Source organism: Zea mays, chromosome 7 (genome assembly GCF_902167145.1).
Source record: "Zea mays cultivar B73 chromosome 7, Zm-B73-REFERENCE-NAM-5.0, whole genome shotgun sequence".
Lineage (NCBI taxonomy): Eukaryota > Viridiplantae > Streptophyta > Magnoliopsida > Poales > Poaceae > Zea > Zea mays.
The window spans coordinates 27,815,497-27,841,832 of record NC_050102.1 but is presented as its reverse complement, the minus strand read 5'-3'; positions in this window follow the sequence as shown (position 1 = coordinate 27,841,832).

Genomic DNA, 26,336 nt, shown 5'->3' with positions numbered 1-26,336 from the left:
ATTTATTGCGCGCGCAGCGCGCGCAGACGTCAGGCACGCCCATGCCGGTGCACCGGACATCAAACAGTACATGTCCGGTGTGCACCGGACACTCAGGAGGGCCCACAAGTCAGAAGCTCCAACGGCTAGAATCCAACGGCAGTGATGACGTGGCAGGGGCACCGGACTGTCCGGTGTGCACCGGACTGTCCGGTGCGCCATCGAGCAGACGCCTCCAGCCAACGGTCAAGTTTGGTGGTTGGGGCTATAAATACCCCAACCACCCCACCATTCATTGCATCCAAGTTTTCCACTTCTCAACTACTACAAGAGCTCTAGCATTCAATTCTAGACACACTAAAGAGATCAAATCCTCTCCAATTCCACACAAAGCCCTAGTGACTAGTGAGAGTGATTTGCCGTGTTCATTTGAGCTCTTGCACTTGGATTGCTTCTTTTCTTTCTCACTTGTCCTTGAGATCACAACTCCATTGTAATCAAGGCAAGAGGCACCAATTGTGTGGTGGCCCTTGCGGGGAAGTTTTGTTCCCGGCTTTGATTTGAGAAGAGAAGCTCACTCGGTCCGAGGGACCGTTTGAGAGAGGGAAGGGTTGAAAGAGACCCGGCCTTTGTGGCCTCCTCAACGGGGAGTAGGTTTGCAAGAACCGAACCTCGGTAAAACAAATCTCCGTGTCTCACTTGCTTATTCGCTTGGGATTTGTTTTGCGCCCTCTCTCTTGGACTCGTTTATTATTACTAACGCTAACCCCGGCTTGTAGTTGTGTTTATATTTGTAAATTTCAGTTTCGCCCTATTCACCCCCCCCCTCTAGGCGACTATCAATTGGTATCAGAGCCCGGTGCTTCATTAGAGCCTAACCGCTCGAAGTGATGTCAGGAGATCACGCCAAGAAGGAGATGGAGACCGGCGAAAAGCCCACTACAAGCCACGGGAGCACTTCATCGGAAGAGTCCCACACCAAAAGGAGGGAGAAGAAGAAGAGCTCCTCCAACAAAGGGAAGGAGAAGAAATCTTCTTCTCACCACAAAGAGAAGAAGGAAAAATCTTCTTCCCACAAGCCGCATCGGAAAGGCGACAAGCACAAGAGGATGAGGAAGGTGGTCTACTACGAGACCGACACTTCATCAACATCGACCTCTGACTCCGATGCGCCCTCCGTCACTTCTAAGCGCCAAGAGCGCAAGAAGTATAGTAAGATCCCCCTACGTTACCCTCGCATTTCCAAACATACACCTTTACTTTCCGTCCCATTAGGCAAACCACCAACGTTTGATGGTGAAGATTACGCTAGGTGGAGCGATTTAATGCGATTTCATCTAACCTCGCTCCACAAAAGCATATGGGATGTTGTTGAGTTTGGCGCACAGGTACCATCCGTAGGGGATGAGGACTATGATGAGGATGAGGTGGCCCAAATCGAGCACTTCAACTCTCAAGCAACAACAATACTCCTCGCCTCTCTAAGTAGAGAGGAGTATAACAAAGTACAAGGGTTGAAGAGCGCCAAGGAGATTTGGGATGTACTCAAAACTGCGCACGAGGGAGACGAGCTCACCAAGATCACCAAGCGGGAAACGATCGAGGGGGAGCTCGGTCGGTTCCGGCTTCACAAAGGAGAGGAGCCACAACACATGTACAACCGGCTCAAGACTTTGGTGAACCAAGTTCGCAACCTCGGGAGCAAGAAGTGGGACGATCACGAAGTGGTAAATGTTATTTTAAGGTCTCTCATCTTTCTTAATCCCACTCAAGTTCAATTGATTCGTGGTAATCCTAGATATACTAAAATGACCCCCGAGGAAGTTATCGGGCATTTTGTAAGTTTTGAGTGCATGATAGAAGGCTCGAGGAAAATCAACGAGCTTGGCGACTCATCCGAAGCCCAACCCGTTGCATTCAAGGCAACGGAGGAGAAGAAGGAGGAGTCTACACCAAGTCGACAACCAATCGACGCCTCCAAGCTCGACAATGAGGAAATGGCGCTCGTCATCAAGAGCTTCCGCCAAATCCTCAAACAAAGGAGGGGGAAAGACTACAAGTCCCGCTCCAAGAAGGTGTGCTACAAATGTGGTAAGCCCGGTCATTTTATTGCTAAATGTCCTATATCTAGTGACAGTGACCGAGGCGACGACAAGAAGGGGAGAAGAAAGGAGAAGAAGAGGTACTACAAGAAGAAGGGCGGCGATGCCCATGTTTGTCGCGAGTGGGACTCCGACGAGAGCTCAAGCGACTCCTCCGACGACGAGGACGCCGCCAACATCGCCGTCACCAAGGGACTCCTCTTCCCCAACATCGGCCACAAGTGCCTCATGGCAAAGGACGGCAAAAAGAAGAAGGTTAAATCCAACTCCTCCACTAAATATGAATCTTCTAGTGATGATAATGCTAGTGATGAGGAGGATAATTTGCGTTCCCTTTTTGCCAACCTTAACATAGCTCAAAAAGAAAAATTAAATGAATTAGTTAGTGCCATTCATGAAAAGGATGACCTTTTGGATGCCCAAGAGGATTGTCTAATTAAAGAAAACAAGAAACATGTTAAGGTTAAAAATGCTTATGCTCTAGAAGTAGAAAAATGTCAAAAACTATCTAGTGAGCTAAGCACTTGTCGTGAGATGATTGACAACCTTAGAAATGAAAATGCTATTTTAAATGCTAAGGTTGATTCACATGTTTGTAATGTTTCAATTCCCAATCTTAGAGATGATAATGTTGACTTGCTTGCTAAGATTGATGAATTGAATGTATCTCTTGCTAGCCTTAGATTAGAGAATGAAGATTTAATTGCTAAGGCTAAAGATTCTGATGTTTGCAAGGTTACAATTTCCGATCTTAGGGATAAAAATGATATTCTTCATGCTAAGATTGTTGAGCTTAATTCTTGCAAACCCTCTACATCTATTGTTGAGCATGTATCTATTTGTACTAGATGTAGAGATGTTGATATTCATGCTATTCATGATCACATGATTTTAATTAAGCAACAAAATGATCATATAGCTAAACTAGATGCTAAAATTGCCGAGCACAACTTAGAAAATGAGAAATTTAAATTTGCTCGTAGCATGCTTTATAATGGGAGACGCCCTGGCATCAAGGATGGCATTGGCTTCCAAAGGGGAGACAATGTCAAACTTAATGCCCCTCCTAAGAACTTGTCTAACTTTGTTAAGGGCAAAGCTCTCATGCCTCAGGATAACGAGGGTTACATTTTATACCCTGTCGGCTATCCTGAGAGCAAAATTAGGAAGATTCATTCTAGGAAGTCTCACTCTGGCCCTAATCATGCTTTTATGTATAAGGGTGAGACATCTAGTTCTAGGCAACCAACCCATGCTAAGTTGCCTAAGAAGAAAATTCCTAATGCATCAAACGATCATGCCATTTCATTTAAAACTTTTGATGCATCTTATGTGCTTACTAGCAAATCCGGCAAGGTAGTTGCCAAGTTTGTTGGGGGCAAACACAAGAGCTCCAAGACTTGTGTTTGGGTACCCAAAGTTCTTGTTTCTAATGCCAAAGGACCCAAAACCGTTTGGGTACCTAAAGTCAAGAACTAAAATTGTTTTGTAGGTTTATGCATCCGGGGGCTCAAGTTGGATACTCGACAGCGGGTGCACAAACCACATGACCGGGGAGAAAAGGATGTTCTCCTCATATGAGAAAAACCAAGATCCCCAACGAGCTATCACATTCGGGGATGGAAATCAAGGTTTGGTCAAAGGACTTGGTAAAATTGCTATATCTCCTGATCATTCTATTTCCAATGTTTTTCTTGTTGATTCTTTAGATTACAACTTGCTTTCTGTTTCCCAATTATGTCAAATGGGCTACAACTGTCTTTTTACTGATGTAGGTGTCACTGTCTTTAGAAGAAGTGATGATTCAATAGCATTTAAGGGTGTGTTAGAGGGTCAGCTATACTTAGTAGATTTTGATAGAGCTGAACTTAACACATGCTTAATTGCTAAGACTAACATGGGTTGGCTCTGGCACCGCCGACTAGCCCATGTTGGGATGAAGAATCTTCATAAGCTTATAAAGGGAGAGCACATTTTAGGATTAACAAATGTTCATTTTGAGAAAGACAGGATTTGTAGCGCATGCCAGGCAGGGAAGCAAGTTGGAGTCAATCATCCACACAAGAACATCATGACGACCGACAGGCCGCTTGAGCTACTCCACATGGATCTATTCGGCCCGATTGCTTACATAAGCATCGGCGGGAGTAAGTATTGTCTTGTTATTGTGGATGATTATTCTCGCTTCACTTGGGTGTTCTTTTTACAGGAAAAATCTCAAACCCAAGAGACCTTAAAGGGATTCTTGAGACGGGCTCAAAATGAGTTCGGCTTAAGGATCAAGAGGATAAGAAGCGACAACGGGACGGAGTTCAAGAACTCACAAATTGAAGGCTTCCTTGAGGAGGAGGGCATCAAGCATGAGTTCTCCTCTCCCTACACGCCACAACAAAATGGTGTAGTGGAGAGAAAGAATCGAACTCTATTGGACATGGCAAGAACCATGCTTGATGAGTACAAGACACCGGACCGGTTTTGGGCCGAAGCGGTCAACACCGCCTGCTACGCCATCAACCGGTTATATCTTCACCGAATCCTCAAGAAGACATCATATGAACTCCTAACCGGTAAAAAGCCCAACATTTCATACTTTAGAGTTTTTGGTAGCAAATGCTTTATTCTTGTTAAAAGAGGTAGAAAATCTAAATTTGCACCTAAAACTGCAGAAGGCTTTTTACTAGGATATGACTCAAACACAAGGGCATATAGAGTCTTTAACAAGTCCACTGGACTAGTTGAAGTCTCATGTGACGTTGTGTTTGATGAAACTAACGGCTCTCAAGTAGAGCAAGTTGATCTTGATGAGATAGGTGAAGAACAGGCTCCATGCATAGCGCTAAGGAACATGACCATTGGGGATGTGTGTCCTAAGGAACCCGAAGAGCCTCCACATGCACAAGATCAACCGTCCTCCTCCACGCAAGCATCTCCACCAACTCAAAATGAGGATGAGGCTCAAGTTGATGAAGGACAAAATCAAGAAGATGAGCCACCTCAAGATAATGGCAATGATCAAGGGGGAGATGCAAATGATCAAGACAAGGAGGATGAAGAGCAAAGGCCGCCACACCCAAGAGTCCACCAAGCAATCCAACGAGATCACCCCGTCGACACTATCCTCGGAGACATTCATAAGGGGGTAACTACTCGATCTCGGGTTGCTCATTTTTGTGAACATTACTCTTTTGTTTCCTCTATTGAGCCACACAGGGTAGAGGAAGCTCTCCAAGATTCGGATTGGGTGGTGGCGATGCAAGAGGAGCTCAACAACTTCACGCGGAATGAGGTATGGCACTTGGTTCCACGTCCTAACCAAAATGTTGTAGGAACCAAATGGGTCTTCCGCAACAAGCAAGATGAGCATGGTGTGGTGACAAGGAACAAAGCTCGACTCGTGGCCAAAGGGTATTCACAAGTCGAAGGTTTGGATTTCGGTGAAACCTATGCACCCGTAGCTAGGCTTGAGTCAATTCGCATATTATTGGCCTATGCTACTTACCATGGCTTTAAGCTCTATCAAATGGACGTGAAAAGTGCCTTCCTCAACGGACCGATCAAGGAAGAGGTCTATGTTGAGCAACCTCCCGGCTTTGAAGACAGTGAGTATCCTAACCATGTTTATAGGCTCTCTAAGGCGCTTTATGGGCTCAAGCAAGCCCCAAGAGCATGGTATGAATGCCTAAGAGATTTCCTTATTGCTAATGGCTTCAAGGTCGGCAAGGCCGATCCTACACTCTTTACTAAAACTCTTGAAAATGACTTGTTTGTATGCCAAATTTATGTTGATGATATTATATTTGGGTCTACTAACGAGTCTACATGTGAAGAGTTTAGTAGGATCATGACACAAAAATTCGAGATGTCTATGATGGGGGAGTTGAAGTATTTTTTAGGATTTCAAGTGAAGCAACTCCAAGAAGGCACCTTCATCAGCCAAACAAAGTACACTCAAGACATCCTAAGCAAGTTTGGAATGAAGGATGCCAAGCCCATCAAAACACCCATGGGAACAAATGGGCATCTCGACCTCGACACGGGAGGTAAGTCCGTGGATCAAAAGGTATACCGGTCGATGATTGGTTCATTGCTTTATTTATGTGCATCTCGACCGGACATTATGCTTTCCGTTTGCATGTGTGCAAGATTCCAATCCGACCCTAAGGAATCCCACCTTACGGCCGTAAAACGAATCTTGAGATATTTGGCTTACACACCTAAGTTTGGGCTTTGGTACCCTCAGGGATCCACGTTTGATTTGATTGGTTATTCGGATGCCGATTGGGCGGGGTGCAAAATTAATAGGAAGAGCACATCGGTGACTTGCCAGTTCTTGGGAAGATCCTTGGTGTCTTGGGCCTCAAAGAAGCAAAATTCGGTCGCTCTTTCCACCGCCGAAGCCGAGTACATTGCCGCAGGACATTGTTGCGCGCAATTGCTCTGGATGAGGCAAACCCTGCGGGACTATGGTTACAAATTAACCAAAGTCCCTTTGCTATGTGATAATGAGAGTGCAATCAAAATGGCCGACAATCCCGTCGAGCATAGCCGCACTAAGCACATAGCCATTCGGTATCATTTTCTTAGGGATCACCAACAAAAGGGGGATATCGAGATTTCTTACATTAATACTAAAGATCAATTAGCCGATATCTTTACCAAGCCACTTGATGAACAATCTTTTACCCGACTTAGGCATGAGCTCAATATTCTTGATTCTAGAAATTTCTTTTGCTAGCTTGCACACATAGCTCATTTGAATACCTTTGCTTATATCTCTTTTATATGCTATGACTAATGTGTTTTCAAGTCTATTTCAAACCAAGTCATAGGTATATTGAAAGGGAATTGGAGTCTTCGGCGAAGACAAAGGCTTCCACTCTGTAACTCATCCTTCGCCATCACTCCAACCATCTCTCAATTCTTTGGGGGAGAAATGAGCATCAAAGAAAAGGACTTCGTCTTTGGTATAATCTTAACTCATTTACTTATGACCAAAGGGGAAGAAATTACTTCAAGGGCTCTAATGATTCCGTTTTTGGCGATTCATGCCAAAAAGGGGGAGAAATGAGCCCAAAGCAAAAGGACCGCACCACCACCACCAAATTCAAAAACTTAGTGCTTTCCAAAAGTCTTTATCATTTGGTATCCTATTGTGTTCAAAAGGGGGAGAAAGTAGTATTTCAAAAATGGTATATCAAAACCCTCTTGAACACTAAGAGGTGGATCTCTTTTAGGGGGAGTTTTGTTTAGTCAAAGGAAAAGCATTTGAAATAGGGGGAGACAATTTCAAATCTTGAAAATGCTTTGCAAACTCTTATTCATTTACCTTTGACTATTTGCAAAAGATCTTTGAAATGGATTTACAAAAAGAATTTGCAAAAACAAAACATGTGGTGCAAACGTGGTCCAAAAATGTTATATAAGAAAGAAACATTCCTTGCATATCTTGTAAGTAGTTATATTGGCTTAATTCCAAGTAACCTTTTCACTTACATTATGCAAACTAGTTCAATTATGCACTTCTCTATTTGCTTTGGTTTGTGTTGGCATCAATCACCAAAAAGGGGGAGATTGAAAGGGAATTAGGCTTTCACCTAGTTCCTAAATAATTTTGGTGGTTGAATTGCCCAACACAAATCTTTGGACTAACTAGTTTGCCCAAGTGTATAGATTATACAGGTGTAAAAGGTTCACACTTAGCCAATAAAAAGACCAAGTTTTGGATTCAACAAAGGAGCAAAGGGGCAACCGAAGGCACCCCTGGTCTGGCGCACCGGACTGTCCGGTGTGCCACCGGACAGTGAACAGTACCTGTCCGGTGCACCAGGGGACTCAGACTCCAACTCGCCACCTTCGGGAAATTCCAAGGCGACTCGGCTATAATTCACCGGACTGTCCGGTGTACACCGGACAGTGTCCGGTGCGCCAAGGGAAGTCGGCCTCAGGAACTCGCCAGCCTCGGGTTCACGCGGCAGCCGCTCCGCTAAAATTCACCGGACTGTCCGGTGTGCACCGGACTGTCCGGTGTGCCAGCGGAGCAACGTCTCTCTGCGGCGCCAACGGCTCCCTGCGGTGCATTTATTGCGCGCGCAGCGCGCGCAGACGTCAGGCACGCCCATGCCGGTGCACCGGACATCAAACAGTACATGTCCGGTGTGCACCGGACACTCAGGAGGGCCCACAAGTCAGAAGCTCCAACGGCTAGAATCCAACGGCAGTGATGACGTGGCAGGGGCACCGGACTGTCCGGTGTGCACCGGACTGTCCGGTGCGCCATCGAGCAGACGCCTCCAGCCAACGGTCAAGTTTGGTGGTTGGGGCTATAAATACCCCAACCACCCCACCATTCATTGCATCCAAGTTTTCCACTTCTCAACTACTACAAGAGCTCTAGCATTCAATTCTAGACACACTAAAGAGATCAAATCCTCTCCAATTCCACACAAAGCCCTAGTGACTAGTGAGAGTGATTTGCCGTGTTCATTTGAGCTCTTGCACTTGGATTGCTTCTTTTCTTTCTCACTTGTCCTTGAGATCACAACTCCATTGTAATCAAGGCAAGAGGCACCAATTGTGTGGTGGCCCTTGCGGGGAAGTTTTGTTCCCGGCTTTGATTTGAGAAGAGAAGCTCACTCGGTCCGAGGGACCGTTTGAGAGAGGGAAGGGTTGAAAGAGACCCGGCCTTTGTGGCCTCCTCAACGGGGAGTAGGTTTGCAAGAACCGAACCTCGGTAAAACAAATCTCCGTGTCTCACTTGCTTATTCGCTTGGGATTTGTTTTGCGCCCTCTCTCTTGGACTCGTTTATTATTACTAACGCTAACCCCGGCTTGTAGTTGTGTTTATATTTGTAAATTTCAGTTTCGCCCTATTCACCCCCCCCCCCCTCTAGGCGACTATCAGGTGTCGTCTGTCCTGAGTCCAATCGTCTCAGAATCGAGAGAACGCCAACCCGGCTGAAGGGGATGAGCCTCCAAAGTCAGCCAGACTCGACAACAAGGTACCCGATGCTCCTCATACAACTGCACCGTGTACAAAGGGGGCGTAGGGTAACCGGCAGAGTTAAGCACTTCCCACAAGATGGAAGGAAAACCATCGCGAGAAAGGAAGTCAGAACTGAAACGAGAGTCTCCTCCACTGGCGGGGGTGGGTGAATTCATCTGCGGAAGGGAATCAAAGGTAAAGATTATGGTGGAAGGAAAAAGAAAAAGAGAGCCCGGATGGTTTTAAAGAAAGGGGGTTAGCTCAAATTTTAATTCTTTTTTGTGTTTTATATTGCATGCATGCTGGAAGAAACGTTGCCTCTCAAAAGAAAATAGGGTGCTTTTTAGGGCATCATTAAAATTATAAGTACTGGCCCATGGGGCCTAATTAGTTAGCCACCTATTTTTCCCTTTATGCCTAAGGCCTTTCGTCCTACGTCTAGCGGTCTAGTCCTGACGATCCATAGCAGTTTCTAGGCAAGTTTTAGATTTTGAAAATTGGTATTCATGGTTTATTGTCTTTCTCTGTGGTGGAATTTGCTCCGATACCAGCTGTGGCAGAACCACCCGAATTATTCCAGCTTAAGTGCCTAAGTCACGCCCCAGGGGCCGTAACACACTTAAATCGGAATAACCCGTCAGTCCTTCAGATCTAGTCTGATAGAGCCACTTAACCAGGATCAAATTCCACAATCTCACTCGAAGGTGAGTCACAGAAGAAATACAATAAAACAGAAAACCTCAAACTAAGTACGGAGTTATTACATAAATCGGAGTTTTCGAGTAGCAAATAAAGTTCACAAAATAAAGTGCAGCGGATAATCGATGTCGTCGGTATCGAGGAATTGGGCAAGGCCTAGCCCACTACTCCTCGTGCTCCTCTCCTGCCGGAGCAACATCCCACTCGACCGTCCAACCCGGTGGCAGGGTGGTAGGCCAAGTCACACCATCAACCATTTCCTGAATGGTACCTGCAAAAATTGTGCCACAAGCAAGGCTGAGTATACTAATACTCAGCTAGACTTAACCGGTGTGAGGAGTCTACTCCTCTACCTCTAGACTATGCAGCTGTTTGGCTGAGGGGTTTGGTTTGCCAAAAGCACTAGCTATTTCTAAAAGCAAATTTTAGCTTTTCAGATTCTATCATCATTAACTTAGCTAGATTTGCTCCTTCTAAGCATACATGGTAACAATCATTTAGTTCAATCAACAAGTTATCTCATGTAACCACATTTCACTTCTTACTCGATGCAGTACAAGGGGTCAAGCAGTCTCATTAGCTGCGAGAAGCAGACGATTCGAATCGAGTTTTAACCTTGCAAGGTAAACCTAAACACACGGCATGTCAGGGTACTCCGACCCCACACATGACAACCATCCCCATCGATTCCCCGTTCGCGTCCAGGCCTCACCGCCTTGGCATACAATGCTCCACTGACCCCCGCTGCCGCCGTGCAGTGACCGCACTTGTACCCACCATAGCTAGCATGGGAGACCCAGTCTCAGGTCGCATGAGGGATAAAGTCCACGCCCGACTTCACTCAGGTACTAGGTTTACCGGTTACCATTTTTCCCGGCATGTGCTTAGTACGTTCAAAAGCTTGACTCAGGTATCCACACATTAATCCTTAATTCCTTTTTCCTGTCTCATGGACAAGGCATCCTCCCTAGATCCAAATCCATAGACTAACATCTATCCCGTTATCAAGATGAATACAATCAATTCCTGACCTCGCGCGAGTGCTAGAAAAATCACTCGACTTCTACCGAGATCCTGATTAGCAAGCAGCTACTCGACCTAGCATACTAGTATTCATCTCAAAAAGGAATCCTAAGTTCATGCAACTAGAGGTTTCAAGCAACTCCTACACTTAAGTGCACATTGCAATCCTACAAACATTAAGTGTAGTAAAGTAGCATATAATAATACGGTTATGCATATAAACCGAGGCTTGCCTTCAATTGCTGGGGCTGCGGAGAGATCCTCAATAGCAGCCTCTGAAGCCTGCTCCTGGTCCTCCTCTTGGACAGGTCCTTGCTCGGGGATGAGCACGTACTATCCGTCGGCAAGATTACAATCTAATGAATGCAATGCGTAAGATATATGCATGATATGATATGCTTTTAGAAATTACAACTTTAAAGGTGTATGATCTTTTTCGAGTTAAACAAGGTTAACTTTACTTATGTAAGACCCTTGGGTGGTATACTTAGTAAATTGGTTTAAACTTAGCTAAGGTAAGTAGTAGGTTTAATTTTGGGGTTCCACTGAATTTCTTTTAAGTCTTAGGGAGAATTGATAAGTTCTCAAGTTAGACTTATTGGGGTCAGGTTTATTCCATCTTCCCTTTTCTTTTATTCTTTTTTAATGTTTTGGAGGGGGGTTTGAACTACAAGATGCTTTTATAAACTTCTTAAAATTCTGCACAAATTACAGTGGTTGGGTACTGGTGCATGTTTCTCTGTCTCAAAATTTGGGGATCAGAAAGTGAATAGTTTTCTCTGGACAAAATTATTAAATTCTAGGGCAGAAGGGGTGCTTTGAACTACAACTATTATTTAACAGTGGGTAATTCTCTAGAACTTATTTTTGCTGGCTTTTAGGTGTTATAACATGACTTGATACAAATTTCTAGTCATTAATACTTTTTAATTATTTTTCTATGGTTTTCTCAAGTTTCTAGCCAAATGAGTGCTTTCTACTACCACTATATTTGAAAAACATCAAACAATAGAGTTCTTATTTTTCTTGGTTATTATTTTGTGCAAGAGCAATCATTTTGAAGTTTGGCCTCTTTTTGCTTAAGGGAAGGGGTGGTATGCATTATTTGAATTAAGTGACCTTTCTCTTAAATCATTAGCAATAGGTATGAGTTTGCATTTTTCTCTGGTAGTTCATCACACTATGGACTTAGCAAAATTTTGGTTGCCTATTATTGCATCATTATGGGTTATTCAAGAATTATTTGGAAAATGCCTTATTATCACTTTATATTTATTTTCCTTACTTAAAAAGTTGGGCTGAGGTGTTCTTTATTTTTGTAGTGGGGCTCTGGTGGTTGTAAGTCCACTAGATTTTTATGACTCATTTTGGTTATAGTTTTGCTACTCTAATAATTGATTTTCAGTCCATATAAGGCTGAATAAAACATTTTAAATTAAAACTGGTCTGAATTAATGGTCTCTGTATTTTTCCTAGGTTCTCTGTTACATAAGCAAACTAGGAAAAATAATTTTAATCACTGTTCATTAATTTCTGATGCCTTTCTGATTTTTCCTAAGTTTTGGGCAGAATAGTTTTAAATGAATAACTACATCATAATTTCTAATGCTGGGGTTCCTACTATTTTTAAACAGTGTCTAAATGAGGTTGGAATACCTACAAATTTTCTTAGGTTCAGTACAGAAGAAAAACTAATTTTCCTTAATTAAACAAGGTTTGGTGGGTTTCTGTTTTTAATTTTAAACTCTAAAATTTAGAACAAAAAGCATAGGGTTTATCATTTTTAAATGATAGTTCATAATATTCAGGAGCTAGCAAAATTAGTTTGACAACTTTTTATGAAGAATTCATCAAGTTATGGGTTTTCTAAGTTCTCTGGTCATTTTAAAAAGATTAACAGAATTGGTTTAATGGAAATCCACTTTGCACTGGGGTCCATGGCGGGTTTTCTAAGTTTTCCTCGCGGATTGGTCCTTAAGTTACTATTCACATGAGTCACTGACGTTGCAGAAAACCCCTCGGGTTCTACAAATCCTAACCCGAGGTCCTTCTTCTATCTTAAAAAGTAATTGCGGTGGAAGAAAGGGCGGAGGGGCTTACCGGCAGCGAGATTGCTCCGGTGAAGTGGTCGTGGGCGTAGGGGAGGTCTCGGGGATCACAACGGTGTGCGGGTCGCCGTCGGAGATGGCCGGAGTCGGTCGGTCCACGCGCGCAGGCGGGGATGCTCATCGGCGGCGAGGAGTCCGGCCTGATCACGGCGAGATAGAGCAATTGGATGGGTCAGAGAGGTTCACGGGATGCCAGAGAAGATATGGGTGCAAGGAATTGGTCGGAGACTCACTGGATAGCTCGATCCACGCGCGGCGGCGGAAGACCGAAGTCCGGTGAGGTCGATCTCAGGCCTCCGGTGAAGTCCGGCCGGGTCCGAGGGCTTGGCAAGCTTCACGGGCTACTGGCGGAGCTAGCCGAAGCACTGGCTCGACTTGACGGTGGCTGGAGTGGGCTGGCCATGGTGGCCGAAGCGCTGGCGGCAATGGCGGGCGGAATTGAGCTCGCCGGAGCTAAGGAGAGGTGGCTGGCCGGTGAAGGTGAGTGCGGGGCGAAGTGAGGTGCGCCCGAGGAGGCTTTTTAGACGCGGGCGGGCACGACCGAGGGCAAGGGCGCGCGGCGGACTTGACCGGACGCCGGAGCGAGCGCGCGCGCGGGTTGGGCGAGCTCTGGCGTGCCGACCAGGGTCGAACACGTGTGCCCGTGCGTTCTGCCCAAGTTCTGGCGCGTGTGGTCGCTCATCCGAGCCTGCTCTCGCCTTGGTCAGTGCACAAAACCTCTTCTCCTCCCTACAAGCTACCAATCTTGTGTGGGGGTCATAGGATTTTGCCTACTGGGGTGTCACACCACATGTGCTAAACGGCGATGCCACAGCCAGCCCATGCTAGTCTTAGCAATTAAGCATGCATCTAGACCGGCCTCGTCTTTTGCAAAATCAACTAAATAAAGTTTGCCGTCTAGTACACCCTTAAAAGCTAATGAACCATCACTTCTTCTAAAGACAGACACATCTACATTTGTGAATAAACAGTTATATCCCATATTACAAAGTTGACTCACAGACAACAAGTTATATCCAAGCGACTCAACTAAAAACACATTAGAAATAGAGTGCTCGGATGAAATAGCAATTTTTCCTAACCCTTTCACCTTGCCTTGGTTCCCATCATCGAATATGATTGAATCTTGGGGATCCTTGTTCTTGACGTAGGAAGAAAACATCCTCTTTTCCCCCGTCATGTGGTTTGTGCATCCGCTGTCGATAATCCAGCTTGAGCCCCCGGATGCATAAACCTGCAAGGCAAGTTTAGGCTTGGGTCTTAGGTACCCAACTCATGTTGGGTCCTACAAGGTTAGTTACAATAGTCTTAGGGACCCAAATGCAAGTCTTGTCTCCCTTACATTTGGCCCCTAATTTCCTAGCAATTACCTTCTTATCCTTTCTACAAATAGCAAAGGAAGCATTGCAAGCATAATAAATTGTAGAAGGTTCATTCATTACTTTCCTAGGAACATGAACAATATTTCTTCTAGGCATATGATGAACAACATTTTTCCTAGCCAAATTTCTATCATGCATAATAGAAGAACTAGAAGCAATCATGGCATGAGCATCATAACTTCTATAAACATTCCTAGAATGTCTCCTATCATGATACATGAAAGCATGGTTCTTTTGAGCACTACTAGCCATAGGGCCCTTCCCTTTCTCCTTGGCGGAGATGGAAACCTTATGACTTGTTAAGTTCTTGACTTCCCTCTTGAAGCCAAGACCATCCTTAATTGAGGGGTGTCTACCAATCGTGTAGGCATCCCTTGCAAATTTTAGTTTGTCAAATTTACTCTTGCTAGTCTTAAGTTGGGCATTAAGATTAGCCACTTCATCATTCAATTTAGAAATTGAAATTAGGTGTTCACTACAAGCATCAACATTAAAATCTTTACACCTATTGCAAACTACAACATGTTCTACACAAGATGTTGATTTATTAGCTATTTCTAACTTAGCACTCAAATCATCATTTATGCTCTTTAAGCTAGAAATAGAGTCATGACATGTAGATTCGCAAGAAAGCATTTCATTCCTTTTAATTTCTAAAGCAAGGGATCTTTGTGCCTCTACAAACTTATCATGTTCTTCATACAAAAGATCCTCTTGCTTTTCTAATAACCTATTTTTATCATTCAAGGCATCAATTAATTCATTAATCTTATCAACCTTAGTTCTATCTAGGCCCTTGAATAAACATGAATAGTCTATTTCATCATCGCTAGATTCTTCATCACTTGAGGAAGCGTAAGTACTAGTGTCACGAGTGCTTACCTTCTTTTCCCTTGCCATGAGGCAGGTGTGATGCTCATTGGGGAAGAGGGACGATTTGTTGAAGGCGGTGGCGGCGAGTCCTTCGTTGTCGGAGTCGGACGATGAACAATCCGAGTCCCATTCCTTGCCAAGGTGTGCCTCGCCCTTAGCCTTCTTGTAAGTCTTCTTCTTTTCCCTCTTGTTCCCTTGTTCCTGGTCACTATCATTATCGGGACAATTAGCGATAAAATGACCAATCTTACCACATTTGAAGCATGAGCGCTTCCCCTTCGTGTTGGTCTTGTTGGGATGCTCCTTGCGACCCCTTAGCGCCGTCTTGAAACGCTTAATGATGAGGGCCATCTCTTCCTCATTGAGTCCAGCCGCCTCAACTTGTGCCACCTTGCTAGGTAGCACTTCCTTGCTCCTCGTTGCTTTGAGAGCAACGGTTTGAGGCTCGTGGATTGGGCCGTTCAATGCATCGTCAACGTATCTTGCCTCCTTGACCCTCCTTATTTTGTTGATGAGGGTCTTGAGCCGGTTGTACGTTTGGGTTGGCTCCTCGCCCCTGATCATTACGAATCTCCCAAGTTCGCCCTCCACCAACTCCATCTTGGTGAGCATGGTGACGTCGTTCCCCTCATGTGAGATCTTGAGGGTGTCCCAAATCTGCTTGGCGTTATCCAAGCCGCTCACCTTATGGTATTCATCCCTGCACAATGATGCTAGAAGAACAGTAGTAGCTTGTGCATTTTTGTGAATTTGCTCATTGATAAACATGGGACTATCAGTACTATCAAATTGCATTCCACTCTCTACTATCTCCCATATGCTTGGATGGAGAGAGAACAAGTGACTATGCATTTTGTGACTCCAAAATCCGTAGTCCTCTCCATCAAAGTGAGGAGGTTTACCAAGTGGAATGGAGAGTAAATTAGCATTTGTACTTTGCGGAATACGAGAATAATCAAAAGAAAAGTTTGAATTGACCGTTTTCTTTTTCTCGTAGTCGTTGTTGTCATCCTTTTGAGAAGAGGAAGATTCGTCACTGTCGTAGTAGACTATCTCCTTGATGCACCTTGTTTTCTTCTTCCTCCCATCTTTTCTTTTGTGGCCCGAGCCTGAGTCAGTAGGCTTGTCATCCTTTGGATCATTGACGAAGGACTCCTTCTCCTTATCGTTGACCACCATCCCCTTGCCCTTAGGATCCATCTCTTCGGGCAATTAGTCCCTTTCTTGAAGAGAACTGCTCCGATACCAATTGAGAGCACCTAGAGGGGGGTGAATAGGTGATCCTGTAAAACTTAAAACTTAACACCACAAACTTGATTAAGAGTTAGAGCAATGAAATCAAGTGAGTAGAGAGGAGAGCTCTTGTGAAGCACAATAGACACAATAGGGACAAGCACAAGAGACACGAGGATTTATCCCGTGGTTCGGCCAAGTACAAAACTTGCCTACTCCACGTTGTGGCATCCCAACGGACGAGAGTTGCACTCAACTCCTCTCAAGTGATCCAATGATCAACTTGAATACCACGGTGTTCTTCTTTACTTTACTCTTTCCCGTTTGCGAGGAATCTCCACAACTTGGAGTCTCTCGCCCTTACAATAAGAATCACAATGAAGCACTAGAGTAAGGGAGGAAAGCAACACACTCAAATCCACAGCAAATACGCGTGCACAAGACCAAGACTTGAGCTCAAAAGAGTATCACAAGGTTCTCACTAGAACGGAGCTCAAATCACTAAGAATGTCGAACAAGTGTGCAAGAATGAAGTGTGAATGATCAACAATGCTCAAAGGTTGCTTGGTATTCTCCTCCATGCGCCTAGGGGTCCCTTTTATAGCCCCAAGGCAGCTAGGAGCCGTTGAGAGCATTCCAGGAAGGCAATTCTTGCCTTCTGTCGCCTGGCGCACCGGACAGTCCGGTGCACCACCGGACACTGTCTGGTGCGGATTTCTTTCCTTCTTTGGTGAAGCCGACCGTTGGCGGTTCAGAGCCGTTGGCGCACCGGACAGTCTGGTGCCCCCTTCTGACCGTTGGCTCTGCCACGCGTCGCGCGCGGATTACGCGACCGACCGTTGGCCGGGCCGACAGTTGGCTCACCGGACAGTCCGGTGAATTTTAGCCGTACGCCGCCGACGAAGTCCCGAGAGCAGCCAGTTGATAGATGCCAGACTGGCGCACCGGACACTGTCCGGTGCACCCAGACTACGCAGAGTCTTGGCTGCCTAGCCAAGTCTATTCCAAATTGGTCTTTTCCTGTTTCTAGCACTTAGACACAATACATTAGTCCCAAAACAATGTACTAAGTCTTAGAAACATACCTTTACACTTGATTTGCACTTTGCCCACCATTTGGTATAGTTTAACACTTAAGCACTTGTGTTGGACACTAGATCACCAAAATACTTAGAAATGGCCCAAGGGCACATTTCCCTTTCAAAATCATCATACCATACATCATCATAACTTGGGCTTTCCTGATGAAGCTCTCTATGTTGTGGCCTTCGTCCTTGCTCGTTGTCTTGTGTGATATGGCACATCTCTTCGGCAGCTTCATCAATTTTCTTCTGGAGTTCAGACAACCAAATCATTTTCTCCCTTCTTCTCTCCACTTGTTGGTGGATGGCCTCTATATCTCTGATCTCTTGATCCAGCTCCTCTTCCTGTGGTGTTTGGGCTAATGGCCTTCCTTTTCTGGTTTCAAGCTTCTCTCAGATGAAGCCCCTCTTGATTGATGTCTAGCGGTGCAAGGGTAGCCCTTGGCGCTATTGCCTTCTTCGGCGACATGACGAAGGTGGTTGTTCGAGTTCCTGGTGTCGAAGGTGGTCATTTGAGTTCACCGGAGGTGGGCGCCAATGTTGGTCACTTGTTCTCAAATACTGTGAATCAAGAACAAGGCAACACAATTGTCAAACATTAAGGACCTTCGTACTTCGAAGCATTATTTCCTCTTGGATATAATGTTCTTCAGACGAAGGTCGTGAAGAACACGTCTTCATGGTTCATAAGGAATAAGAGCATATATACACGAGATGTATTATCTATTCATATATTTATTCCTTGATAAACATATTAACATTATCAGAATTTATTTTACATTGATACCATCGGCTTGTTCGAAGGTGATGACGCGATAGCAATTACAATCCAGCGTGAACAGTACGAGGAAACTATTCATCTATTTATAGGCAACCGTATGGGTTCGTACACTATTACATTTATGCCCTCAATGATTACATATAGAGTTTACAAAATGTCACAAGGGTAACATCGCCATTTGTATTTAATAACTTGAGCAACACCTTCTCCTTGCATCATCTTATTGTTTCGTTGTGACGAAGCCTGCTTGATGAAACGTGCTTCGTTGTACTTCCTTTTCGTTATGCCGAAGCCACGTTATCTATCCATTTCACCATGATGAAACCTGTCGGGCGAAGCTTGCTTCGCTGCTCTTGTGTTGTACCGAAGGTTTTCTGGTCCTGTAATATTCAGTAGTATGCTGAAAGCAAATGGTTAGCCATGTTTTTTAGGACTTTCGGAAGAGGAAGACCCCCAACAGTATTGCTGCTAGTAAAGGTAGGAAGGAAATAAAATTAGAACCAGGTGACTTGGTCTAGGTTCATTTGAGAAAGGATAGGTTTCCATATTTGAGAATGTATAAACCCATGCCACACGCTGTTGGGCCTTATAAAGTTCTTGCAAAAATTAATGATAATGCATACACAATTAAGTTGCCTCTAGATTTTGGGGTTAGTTCCACTTTTAACATTTCAGATTTGAAGCCATACATGGGTGAGGAAGATGATATCGAGTCGAGGATGACTCCAATTCAAGGAGGGGAGGATGATGAGGACATCACTTCTATACATACAATTTATGGATCGATAACATGATCACGTGCACGACAACTAAATATCCAGGTACATTCTACCCTAGTCAATTGTGTTTCAGAGGTTACGCTTGGGGCCATGGACGTTTTGATGATTAGGAACCTTGGAGATGACCAACAAGGACTTGGGAAAGGCCAAGGGGTTCAGGAGGAGCAGCAAGGGCGTCCACAACAGGAAGGACATCAAGTCCGACTCGGCTGTGATTCCATCTCGGGTCCATGACCAGCCTATACTAAAATGGACGCTCAAGACACATCCAGACTCTGATTGTGGCGGACAAGATATGGATGGAAAGATGACGAGATTATCTAACCAGTCCAACTGGTCCCACCTTAAAATTCATCTGGAGTCAACAGGAATCGTCGAAACAATTTTGTTTTGGTGCTGCGACACCGTTTGTTGGGCCGTTGGCCCGTGTATCGCGTCGAAGTCCATTAGGGGCAAGACCAGGTGTCACGCATGCCCTAATACTCTATATATTCAATAGTCACCGTCACAATATGGTGGGTTTTGCTTAGATTATTCTGTCATCGAACAGTTTCACCGTCATCGGCTTGTGAGACCCCATCTCGTAATCAACACGGTTTGGTTTCATTCTTCCTATTCTTGCTGGTGTTATTGATTGCGCTAGCAGGGATAAGCCTTCGTAGCAAGGTCACTCGTGTGTCATGGGTGATAACCAATGGAGCAGTGGTGTAGTGATTGCGAGGAGTCGTTCGTTCGGAGCCTTGGATCATTAACGTCGAGATCTCCACCCAATCAAATTATCGTATCTCACGGAAGATCGAGCCTCATCCTCTATCAGTAGGGTTTAGACTTTATTGAAGAGATTCATCCTTCATCATCAAAAGAGCATCAGTTTGTGCTAGTCACCATAGACTACTTCACTAAATGGACGGAAGTCATTGCTCTGAAGAACATGACGTACAAAGAGGTAATGGAGTTTGTAACTCAGCATATTATTCATAGATTCGACATTCACTAGACTCTGACCACCGATCAAGGAACTTCTTTCATGTCAAAAGATGTATGTGAGTTTGCTGAACTATATAAGATTAAATTGCTCAATTCTTCTCCATATTTCGCTCAGGTCAATGCCAAGCCGAGTCGAGTAATAGGACGTTGATCGGCCTTATGAAAAGAAAGATAGTCGACCATCCTAGACACTGGCACAAGGTGTTATTTGAGGCTTTGTGGGCTCATAGAATATATAAACACCATGGTACTAAATTATCTCCTTTTGAGCTTGTATATGGACAGGAAGCAACTTTGCCTGTGGAGATAAGCCCAAATGCTATCAGATTTGCTAGGAAGAATGATCTAATTGCTGGTGACTATCATGATCTAATGATGGACAACAATGATGAGGTGACTGACATGAGGATGATGGCTCTGAGGGAGATCGAGAGGGACAATGTCATAGTAACCAAAGCTTATAACAAAAAGGTAAAGGCTAAGTCATTCCAAGTCGGAGACTGAAAGTCGCCTAGAAGGGGGGTGAATAGGGCAAATCTGAAATTTACAAACTTTAAGCACAACTACAAGCTGGGATTAGCGTTAGAAATATAAACGAGTTTGGAAGATAGGGCGAAAACAAATCACAAGCAAATAAGGCGGATGACATGGTGATTTGTTTTACCGAGGTTCGGTTCTTGCAAACCTACTCCCCGTTGAGGTGGTCACAAAGACTGGGTCTCTTTCAACCCTTTCCCTCTCTCAAACGGTCACTTAGACCGAGTGAGCTTCTCTTCTCAATCAAACGGGACACTAAGTCCCCACAAGGATCACCACACAATTGGTGTCTCTTGCCTTGGTTACAATTGAGTTGGAATCAAGAAAGAATGAAGAAGAAAAGCAATCCAAGCGCAAGAGCTCAAATGAACACAAGTCTCTCTCTCACTAGTCATTATTTGATTGGAATGATCTTTGGACTTGGGAGAGGATTTGATCTCTTTGATTGTGTCTTGTATTGAATGTTATAGCTCTTGTAAGGTGTTTGAAGGTTGAAAACTTGGATGCATTGAAGTGTGGTGGTTGGGGGCATTTATAGCCCCAACCACCAAACTAGCCGTTTGGTGGAGGCTGCTGTCGCATGGCGCACCGGACAGTCCGGTGCGCCAGCCATGTCACCCGACCGTTAGGGTTCGACCGTTGGAGCTTCTGTCTTCTGGGTCACCGGACAGTCCGGTGGTGCACCAGACAGGTCCTGTAGACTGTCCGGTGCGCCGTCTGGCGCGTGCTCTGACTTCTACGCGCACTGTAGCGCATTTAATGTCTTCTGCAGACGACCGTTGGCGTGAAGTAGCCGTTGCTCCACTGGCGCACCGGACAGTCCGATGAATTATAGCGGAGCGGCTCCCAGAATTCCCGAAGGTGAGCGGTTCGGAGTTGAGTTCCCTGGTGCACCGGACACTGTCCGGTGGCACACCGGACAGTCCGGTGCGCCAGACCAGGGCACACTTCGGTAGTCTTTTGCTCTCTTTGTTTGAACCCTTTCTTGGTCTTTTTATTGGTTTATTGTGAACCTTTGGCACCTGTAAAACTTATAGTCTAGAGCAAACTAGTTAGTTCAATTATTTGTGTTGGGCAATTCAACCACCAAAATCAATTAGGAAAATGTGTAAGCCTATTTCCCTTTCAATCTCCCCCTTTTTGATGATTGATGCCAACACAAACCAAAGCAAATATAAAAGTGCAGAATTGAACTAGTTTGCATAATGTAAGTGCAAAGGTTGCTTGAAATGAAACCAATAATCATTTCTACTAGATATGCATGGATGGCTTTCTTCTAATTTAAAATTTTAGACCACGCTTGCACCACTTATTTTGTTTTGCAAATGTTTTGGAAATTCTTTTCAAGGACTTTTGCAAAATAGTCAAAGGTAAATGAGTAAGATTTTGAGAAGCATTTTCAAGATTTTGAAATCCCCCCCCCCCGTTTCAAATGCTTTTCCTTTGACTAAACAAAACTCCCCCTTAATGAAATCCTCCTCTTAGTGTTCAAGAGGGTTTTAGATATTAATTTTGAAGAGGGTATACCAATTTGAAATTATATAAATAAGATACCAATTTGAAAACACTTCTTTAAATATAAGTTGAAAGGCTAATTTTTGAAATTGGTGGTGGTGCGGTCCTTTTGCTTTGGGCTAATACTTTCTCCCCCTTTGGCATGAATCGCCAAAAACAGATACTTGTGAGTGAAATATAAGCCCTTTTTACTTTCTCTCCCTATGGTAAATAACATATGAGTGAAGATTATAGCAAAGTTGGAGAGTGGTGTGGAGCGACGGCGAAGGATGAATAATTTGATGGAGTGGAGTGGAAGCCTTGTCTTTGCCGAAGACTCCTTTTCCCTTTCAATCTATGACTTAGCTTGAGATACACTTGAAAAACCACATTAGTCATAGCAACAAAAGAGATAATCAAAGGTATATATATGAGCTATGTGTGCAAAACATCAATCAAAATTCCTAGAATCAAGAATATTTAGCTCATGCCTAAGTTTGGTAAATGTTTGCTCATCTAATGGCTTGGTAAAGATATCGGCTAATTGTTCTTTGGTGTTAACATATGCAATCTCGATATCCCCCTTTTGTTGGTGATTCCTTAAGAAATGATACTGAATGGCTATGTGTTTAGTGCGGCTATGCTCAACGGGATTATCCGCCATGAGGATTGCACTCTCATTATCACATAGAAGAGGAACTTTGGTTAATTTGTAACCATAGTCCCTGAGGGTTTGCCTCATCCAAAGCAATTGCGCGCAACAATGACCTGCGACAATATACTCGGCTTCGGCGGTAGAAAGAGCGACATAATTTTGCTTCTTTGAAGCCCAAGACACCAGAGATCTTCCCAAGAACTGGCAAGTCCCTGATGTGCTCTTTCTATTAATTTTACACCCTGCCCAGTCAGCATTGGAATAACCAATTAAATCAAATGTGGATCCCCAGGGGTACCAAAGGCCAAACTTAGGAGTATAAACTAAATATCTCAATATTCGTTTCACGGCCCTAAGGTGAACTTCCTTAGGATCGGCTTGGAATCTTGCACACATGCATACGGAAAGCATAATATCCGGTCGTGAAGCACATAAATAGAGTAAAGAACCTATCATCGACCGGTATACCTTTTGATCTACGGATTTACCTCCCGTGTCGAGGTCGAGATGCCCATTGGTTCCCATGGGTGTCTTGATGGGCTTGGCATCCTTCATTCCAAACTTGGTGAGTATGTCTTGAATGTACTTTGTTTGGCTAATGAAGGTGCCCTCTTGGAGTTGCTTTACTTGAAATCCTAAGAAATACTTCAACTCCCCCATCATAGACATCTCGAACTTTTGAGTCATGATCCTACTAAACTATTCACATGTAGATTCGTTAGTAGACCCAAATATGATATCATCAACATAAATTTGGCATACAAACAAATCATTTGCAAGTGTTTTAGTAAAGAGAGTAGGATCGGCTTTTCCGACTTTGAAGCCATTAGCGATAAGAAAATTTCTTAAGCATTCATACCATGCTCTTAGGGCTTGCTTGAGCCCATAAAGCGCCTTAGAGAGTTTATAAACATGGTTAGGGTACTCACTATCTTCAAAGCCGGGAGGTTGCTCAACATAGACCTCCTCCTTGATTGGTCCATTGAGGAAGGCACTTTTCACGTCCATTTGATAAAGCTTAAAGCCTTGGTAAGTAGCATAGGCAAGTAATATACGAATTGACTCAAGCCTAGCTACGGGTTCATAGGTTTCACCAAAATCCAAACCTTCGACTTGTGAATATCCCTTGGCCACAAGTCGGGCTTTGTTCCTTGTCACCACACCATGCTCATCTTGTTTGTTGCGGAAGACCCACTTAGTTCCTACAACATTTTGGTTAGGACGTGGAACTAAATGCCATACCTCATTCCTTGTGAAGTTGTTGAGCTCCTCTTGCATCGCCAGCACCCAATCCGAATCTTGAAGTGCTTCCTCTACCCTGTGTGGCTCAATAGAGGAAACAAAAGAGTAATGTTCACAAAAATGAGCAACATGAGATCGAGTGGTTACCCCCTTTTGAATATCACCGAGGATGGTGTTCACGGGGTGATCTCGTTGGATTGCTTGGTGGACTCTTGGGTGTGGCGGTCTTGTACTCTCATCATCTTCCTTGTCTTGATCATTGGCATCTCCCCCTTGATCATTGCCCTCCTCTTGAGGTGGCTCATCTTCTTGATCCTCATCATCTTGAGCTTGATCCTCATCTTGGGTTGGTGGAGATGCTTGCATGGAGGAAGATGGTTGATCTTGTGCTTGTGGAGGCTCTTCGGATTCCTTAGGACACACATCCCCAATGGACATGTTCCTTAGCGCGACGCACGGAGCCTCTTCATCATCTAGCTCATCAAGATCAATTTGCTCTACTTGAGAGCCGTTAGTCTCATCAAACACAATGTCACAAGAAACTTCAACTAGTCCAGAGGACTTGTTAAAGACTCTATATGCCCTTGTTTTCGAATCATAACCAAGTAAAAAGCCTTCTACAACCTTAGGAGCAAATTTAGATTTTCTACCTCTTTTAACAAGAATAAAGCATTTGCTACCAAAGACTCTAAAATATAAAACATTGGGCTTTTTACCGGTGAGGAGTTCATATGATGTCTTCTTGAGGATTCGGTGAAGATATAACCGGTTGATGGCGTAGCAAGCGATGTTGACTGCCTCGGCCCAGAACCGATCCATAGTCTTGTACTCATCAAGCATGGTCCTTGCCATGTCCAATAGAGTGCTATTCTTCCTCTCCACTACACCATTTTGTTGTGGCGTGTAGGGAGAAGAGAACTCATGCTTGATGCCCTCCTCCTCAAGGAAGCCTTCTATTTGTGAGTTCTTGAACTCCGTCCCGTTGTCGCTTCTAATCTTTTTGATCCTTAAGCCAAACTCATTTTGAGCCCGTCTCAAGAATCCCTTTAATGTCTCTTGGGTTTGTGAATTTTCCTGCAAAAAGAACACCCAAGTGAAGCGAGAATAATCATCCACAATTACAAGACAATACTTACTCCCGCCGATGCTTATGTAAGCAATCAGGCCGAATAGGTCCATGTGGAGTAGCTCGAGCGGCCTGTCGGTCGTCATAATGTTCTTGTGTGGATGATGAACACCAACTTGCTTCCCTGCTTGACATGCGCTACAAACTCTGTCTTTCTCAAAATGAACATTGGTTAGTCCCAAAATGTGCTCTCCCTTTAGAAGCTTATGAAGATTCTTCATCCCAACATGAGCTAGTCGGCGGTGCTAGAGCCAACCCATGTTAGTCTTAGCAATTAAGCAAGTGTTGAGTTCAGCTCTATCAAAATTTACTAAGTATAGCTGACCCTCTAACACTCCCTTAAATGCTACTGAATCATCACTTCTTCTAAAGACAGTAACACCTATATTTGTAAAAAGACAGTTGTAGCCCATTTTGCATAATTGAGAAACAGAAAGAAAATTGTAATCTAAAGAATCTACAAGAAAAACATTGGAAATAGAATGGTCAGGTGATATAGCAATTTTACCCAATCCTTTGACCAAACCTTGATTTCCATCCCCGAATGTGATAGCTCGTTGGGGATCTTGGTTTTTCTCATAGGAGGAGAACATCTTCTTCTCCCTTGTCATGTGGTTTGTGCACCCGCTATCAATGATCCAACTTGAGCCCCAGGATGCATAAACCTACAAAACAATTTTAGGCCTTGTTCTTAGGTACCCAAACGGTCTTGGTGTCCTTTCACATTAGAAACAAGCACCTTGGGTACCCAAACACAAGTCTTTGACCCCTTGTGTTTGCCCCCAACATATTTGGCAACTACTTTGCCTGATTTGTTAGTTAGCACATAAGATGCATCAAAAGTCTTAAATGAAATGTTAGGCTCATTTGATGCAGTAGAAGTTTTCTTCTTAGGCAATTTAGCACGGGTTGATTGCCTAGAACTAGATGCCTCACTCTTATACATAAAAGCATGATTAGAGCCAGAGTGAGACTTTCTAGAATGAATTCTCCTAATTTTGTGCTCGGGATAACCGACAGGGTATAAAATGTATCCCTCGTTATCCTGAGGCATGGGAGCTTTGCCCTTAACAAAGTTAGACAATCTTTTAGGAGGGGCATTAAGGTTGACACTATCTCCCTGTCGGAAGCCAATGCCATCCTTAATGCCAGGGCGTCTCCCACTATAAAGCATGCTACGAGCAAATTTAAATTTCTCATTTTCTAGTTCATGCTCGGCAATTTTAGCATCTAATTTTGCTATATGATCATTTTGTTGTTTAATCATAGTAA